At 37.3% G+C, this 6,754-nt stretch overlaps 2 long non-coding RNA genes across 2 annotated transcripts; one reads left to right on the forward strand and one right to left on the reverse strand.

Annotated features, from left to right (window-relative positions):
- Positions 1-765: 765 nt before the first annotated feature.
- On the forward strand, positions 766-2,980 carry LOC135082880 (uncharacterized). Its single transcript, XR_010259509.1, has 2 exons — positions 766-955; positions 2,144-2,980. It is a non-coding gene; the product is annotated as an uncharacterized LOC135082880 (long non-coding RNA).
- On the reverse strand, positions 995-3,506 carry LOC135082877 (uncharacterized). The gene is made up of 3 exons (XR_010259506.1): positions 3,398-3,506; positions 3,000-3,312; positions 995-1,823 (listed from the first exon to the last, which is right to left on the reverse strand). It is a non-coding gene; the product is annotated as an uncharacterized LOC135082877 (long non-coding RNA).
- Between the last annotated feature and the right edge of the window lie 3,248 nt (positions 3,507-6,754).

Below are 6,754 nucleotides of genomic sequence, written 5' to 3' on the forward strand. Positions count from 1 at the left end.
TCATATTTCTCTATTTAAGATATTTTTGAAATGTCGACTTAACACTAAAATTAAGGTATTGCTAAAAAGTCTCGATGTTTGACATTTCCATTAAATATCGTAATTAGAAATTAAAGTAATGCTATTTCAAGCCAAAAACAATAGAAAAAGCTATATTCTGAGGAAAAATTAAACTTGAACTTTGTATATTATTTAAGAAAAGCTGCTTTGTAATTTCAAACCAGAATTCGCTCTATTTGTGTTTATTTGTTGTACTCCTTATTTTGTAGTACCTAGAGACTAATAAAACACCGATTTTATCGATAAAACGCGTTGCATTTTCGTACTCGTAACACCCGAAACAGAACCATTGTAACACCCGAAACAAAGAAAAAAATTATAAAAAAATAGTACAACGTTTTATGTAACAGTGATTGTATGTTACATGGTTTGCAAATTTCATACTTTAGAAGTCCTGTAAGTTTTAGGTATGATTCCTTAAGAAAAATCGCTAAATTTCGAGTAAATGCAGCAACAGTCAGAACATAGAGGCAAAATCTCGTAACGCCCGAAACGCACACTTTTCGACTCATATTTTCGTTATCCTACATTCTAAGTTGCACAAACTTTATTATTTAGATAAAACAACTAAAAACGGACAGATTAAGGCACTAATATTATTAAAATACTATTTCAAAATACAAGAAATTGTTGAATATGTGTGTACGAACGTAACACCCGAAACGATGGAATGACCCTAATGTAAGTGATCAAAAAAGATATATGTTTAAAAGTGTTTCCACGCATTTTAAATAATAAAAATTATATTCCTATAATTCCATTATTTACATTACATTATATATCTTTTATTTTAGGTGCCGATGAAATATACAATCCCACTTGGTATGCCTACGAAATCATGGAGTCATTCTTACTGCAAGTATATACTTGTAATGAAGGGTTAAACACCGAAACTGTAAGTCAAAAGTCATTTATTCTAAATAAAAAAAATCCGTTACTTATTATAAATTTATTTATACATTTTTATCAACTTATCCAATCCTATTAAAATATGAAGTAAATTCTTCTCTGACTTCTTTGGCATTCAGCGGAGATCTTCGTGGTATTTGTGGTAATGTTTGCAATGCATTATATCCGTCGTTATCTCTGCGCCATGAACCAGGTGTAACCATATTTCCACTACTGTCATATACGTCTAACGAACCCTGAGGAATATATCGATTTGAAGAACTTTTACTTGTTCTCAAAAAGTTATGTAGTAATACACAAGTCATCGTAAATTCTGTCACAGTTTGTGGTTCTAAATCGATAGGACGTCTGAATATTCTAAAAACCGAGGTTAAAATTCCAAACGTATTTTCAACTACAACTCGGGATTTAGATAAGTTTTGGTTAAATAGCCTTTTTGGTGAGCCTACTTCATGGTTTCCAGGGTAGGGCTTCATTACGTGTTGACTCAATGCAAAAGCACCGTCAGCTAAAAACACGTATGGAATATTAATATTCGATCCTGGAAGTGGACATGGCGGTGGAAAATCTATCTCGTTCCTACATATTCTTTTCCATAGTAAACAATTATTAAACACGCCACCGTCACTTATTCTTCCTTGACTCCCGATGTCTGCAAATACAAATTTGTATTTGCTATCCACTAACGCCAAAAGGACAATGCTAAAAGTTTTTTTATAATTGAAATATTCTGTTCCACTATGAGTTGGGCTTTCAATGACTACATGCTTGCCATCCAATGACCCTATGCAATGTGGAAATTTGGTCCTGAATCCTTCTTCAATATTAAGCCATCCTTCTGCTGTGGTGGGCATCTGTAAAAAAAGAAACTAAATGAAGTGTGAGTAACAATACAGGGTGTTAGGTAAATGGGTATATGAGCCGACACTAGCCCATGTTAACATATGCATATAAATGGTATGGTGAAATCAGAAATTTCATATCATCATTTTAATTTTTTAAATGTTCATACAAAATAAAATTTAAAAATTCAGATTTGTATGAAAATTAAAATAATTAAAATGATGAAATCTATTTTCTGACTTCACCATACCATTTATATGTATATGTTAACATGGGCTAGTGTCGGCTCATATACCCATTTACCTAACACCCTGTATATTATTCTTTGCAGCAATCACAACAAATAGAAGAAATTACAGATCAGACAGAGGATGATCCTCTGATAAGAGACCGCACCAGTACGGCTACCACACCATCCAGACCACCATCTAGATCACCATCCATACAGGCAGTTAATAAACGTCGCCGCCTTGCTTCTGATTCTGAAACGGCTGAAAAGCAAATGGCCGTGGCTTTTGGTCAATTAACGAATGTTTTAAGTCAAAAACAGAATGAAAATAGACCTCCTTACAAAGAAGATGATTGCGATCTATATGCTAAATTATTGGCTATAAAGCTACGTGAACTGCCAAATGATGAACGAAAAATTATGATGTACCAAATAGATGGGTTGTTTATAAACAGAATCAGTCAAAAATCAAATGAGCGTCATACACCATACCCTCAATATTATTCTCGACCTTCCTCAATTGCTGGTTCATATTCACGCCATACACCATCTCCTCAAGTCATTCAGAGTCGGCCAACATCAGTTAATAGCGTTTATTCTGAACCTATACATAACACTCAAAGTTTTTTTCCCTCTCCATACACAGAAACCTCTCATTCAGTGCCAAACACAACAGAACATATACCAACTCCAATACCTCCAGCTCCATCTACATATTCTACATCAACAGCACCCCTGTCATCTATTCGTATAATATCGGACCAAATCCTCAACCCACCCCCGCGAGACACCAACATTATAAACTTAGCTTTATTGAATGCTTTCGAAGATTTTGAGTCGTCAAAATAATTCTTATTTAAGGTTAAATATAAAGTTAAATAATTAAGCTGTAAAAAAGTTTCCTATGAATCAATTAAAACCTAAACAAATGTATAACAATTTTTTCTTTTATTCTTACCTTAACTAGATCCTTTAGAATTTCATTAAGAGATCGGCAAACTTCACGAATGGTTATTGATATCATAGAGACAGATACTTTAAACATGTAGTGAAGGCTTTTGTAAGAATCACCAGATGCTAAAAATCGTAGCGTAATGGCAAGACGAAATTTGGCCGGTATAGCATCTCTGAAGTCTGTATCTTGCTTGGATATCATTGGTGAAATTTTCTGCAGTAAAAATTCAAAATCGGTATAGCTCATTCGGCAGAAGTTATCAAACTCGCCAGAAGGTTCATATAAAAGTTCATTAAATTTCTCTTCTATAAATTGTCTGTAACAAATAAAATATAGGTACAGTAAATATTGTGGAATAACGTAACTACAACAGATAATGGTTACACCAAAATAGTAGTTACCTGGTACGATTTCGATGAATCTTTTTCATCCACCATCTTCGTTGTCGTCGAGTTTTTCTTTTTTTTGTTTCACTTTGCTTGCATTTTAAATAAAAGTACGATAAACCAAATGCAAACGTAATAATAATAAACTTAGAGTCAGTGAAACTAGAATAAGTGAAACCATTGTGGAACCTGAATTATAAGTGCCATTGTGTTATTGATTGTGCGTTTCCTTGGTCGAATATCCCTGTAGGCATCCTGGATAGGTACACATCCCTCATCGCAGAAGGCGAACTGGGACTTAGTACTAAACAGCGGGGTGTCAGACTGAGCTAGCTAAGACGCCCCGTTGCAATGGCGCCCAACGTGGGGCGTCTTAGCTAGCTCAGTCAGTCCGCGTACCGGGCCGGCACACTGAATCGCACATGTCGAAACAGCTCCGCGTTATGCACCCTCCCCCTCAACATTTTGTGGATATAACACACCAACGCGAAGTCTCTCCTGACCCTCAGCTCGCTATACCCAACCATTCCCAGAACAAATAAATTAGGGTATTTCAGCGGATAAAATGGATAGACCCCATACAGCTTCAAGTACAGATACCTAACGAACTTGTTCTGAACCCGTTCCAACATGAGCTTATATTTCGTTTCGTGAGGTGCCCAGATAACCGCATTACACTCCAGCTGACTTCTGACTAAGGCGTTATATAAAGCACAAATTATTAACATTAATCAGATGCCTATTCTGAGTATGCTAATTTAAATAATTAAACTAGTAAACTAGAAATATTAATAACAAGTGCCATGAATACGATTATTGTATTGAAGAAATATTTCAAGAAATACTCGTAATAACAAATTAATAATAGTAATATTTAATTAGCTCATTAGTTAATTGTAAACAAAAGGTCAAAGGTATCTTAATAACATTGTTTCAAAACTAAGTTAGCTAAAATTAGCGTTTAATTAGTTCATTGTAAGCAAAAAAATTAGAGGTATCTTAATAACATTGTTTCAAAACTAAGTCAGCTGAAATTAGCGTTTAACGAGTTAATTGTAAACAAAAGGTCAAAAGTACCTATCTTAACAACATTGTTTCAAAACTAAGTTAGCTTATATTAGCGATTAATTAGTTCATTGTAAGCAAAAAAGTTAAGAGTACTTTAACAACATTGTTTCAAGACCAAGTTAGCTAATATTGTTATAAATAAATAAATGTACTGTCATGTTTTAAATAAAGAGTTATTATTGGGCTAATGATTAAATACAAATTCAGTCATGTTTTACATTGTTGTTTTACACTCGTTATGAAGTTACCCAGGAATAACTTATTATTGACATGACTTTTAGTTGTTCTTGAAGAACCTTTATGTACCAGACTTGTGATTTTTCCAGGTAAAAATCTCCAAAACAAGGGAGGATGTGACGCGCCCCGCGACGCATCGACAGCCCTAGCACCGAGCACGGAGATTTTGACAACCCTACGGCTGCGCGGCCGCACGCCGCACGGACCGAGCTAATATAAGAGACGGCGGCGACCGCGGGCGCCTAGCATTCGCTCGGGAGCCATTGCAACAGCCAGACGTTCGCGCGCGCGTCTATCGTTCCCTCGGCTGCATTGCACAGAGTCCCTAGCGAATAGCTATCCACATTGTTCCCACTAACCTTGACTGTTCGACTCTGGCTTGATTCGGTACCTCGATAACTCGGTCGGTGATCTAATTGTCGATTCGAGACGTTTTACCGCTGATAGCCTACCGGTTCTAATCCCTACCGAGTAGTGCATGAGATACTCATTCCCGACCTGCGGTAGCAATCCTGCTGCCACCCTTCCTGAACTTCACACCCCCTCGCCACGTAGGTCCAACGCCTTTCCTCTGTGGTCGCGCTCACCTGAGGGCTTCGGCCTCTGGCTCGAGCTAATTGGGCCACATCCTACCCCCCTAGTTATAAGTATCCAGACTAACACTCGCTAAACCTCGCACAGGGCGCCGCCCCTCTCGCGGATACGTAAACTAGTCTCGGGACGCGGATCGGGCGCGTCGCTACTCTTTTCATTGCCATTAATTAGTAATTGTGATATAACCTGTAAAGTAATTACTCGTAATAATAATAAACTTAGAGTCAGTGAAACTAGAATAAGTGAAACCATTGTGGAACCTGAATTATAAGTGCCATTGTGTTATTGATTGTGCGTTTCCTTGGTCGAATATCCCTGTAGGCATCCTGGATAGGTACACATCCCTCATCGCAGAAGGCGAACTGGGACTTAGTACTAAACAGCGGGGTGTCAGACTGAGCTAGCTAAGACGCCCCGTTGCACCGTTACAAGTTCGGTGTCCGCCATGCTTGGATCTATCTTGCAGACTGACGCGTTCCCAAGCGTGTAAACTCCTTTCAAACGCCAAACGAGATTTGTGGAGGCTTGGAGCTGTTTGCCGCTTGCGAAGGCTTGGCAAGCGTGTAAACGTACCATAATGATTTGATTGATTTACACTCGCAATCTGTAAGTCTAGATATTAGCATGTCACTACCTTGTTTAATATACCACGCAATTTTGTATATCCATTCTTATAAGATACACCATACAAGAATGCATGATAAATTCAGTGAACTGTTCCTGAATCGAATGTACCTACTACTGCTATTTCTATTTACATATTTATATTAACCGGCAGACAGTGGTGGTGGCTGAGTTTGTTGCGGCGCTACTTCTCAGCACTTGCCAAATGTTGGTCTCGAAGCGCTGGTAGGGTAAAAAGATTATGAGACATGTAGAGGCTCCTTAAGTAAGGGGGCGTCCATAAATTACGTGAGACAATTTTGGCCATTTTTCAACCCCCCCGCCCCCCTTGGTGAGATTTGGTGAGATTTTGCCTGACCCCCTCCCCCACCCCCCTAATCTCACGTGATATTTAATAAAATGCCTATTTTGTAATGTCTATGCTTCGAGTCTATTAGATTTATATGATAAAATCAGTAACCCAGTGTCGTGCCACGCGCAGTGCAGGGTTCCGTAGCTTCCCGTCGTTTAGTAAGACAAGCAATTGCTTCAACCTAGGAACAGTTTTTTGATTCATAGTTAAAATAACTAATGGTTATGCTACTAATGGTTAAATATTAATAAAATGTAAACTAATAGTTAAAAAATGTACAAAAGTCAAGTTAAACATTGTTATAAAAACATTTTTTTCTGTTATTTAACCACTTGTCATTTGACATCTGTCAAATTTGACTATTGGTTACTTTAACTACGAATACATAATATTTTCATACGTATGTAATGTCATTTTTTAGGGTTCCGTAGACCTGACAAGGAACCCTTATAGTTTCGATATGTCTGTCTGTCTGTCCGAGGTTTCGCTTGGAAACT

The sequence above is a fragment of the Ostrinia nubilalis genome, chromosome 22 (genome assembly GCF_963855985.1).
Source record: "Ostrinia nubilalis chromosome 22, ilOstNubi1.1, whole genome shotgun sequence".
NCBI classification, from domain to species: domain Eukaryota; kingdom Metazoa; phylum Arthropoda; class Insecta; order Lepidoptera; family Crambidae; genus Ostrinia; species Ostrinia nubilalis.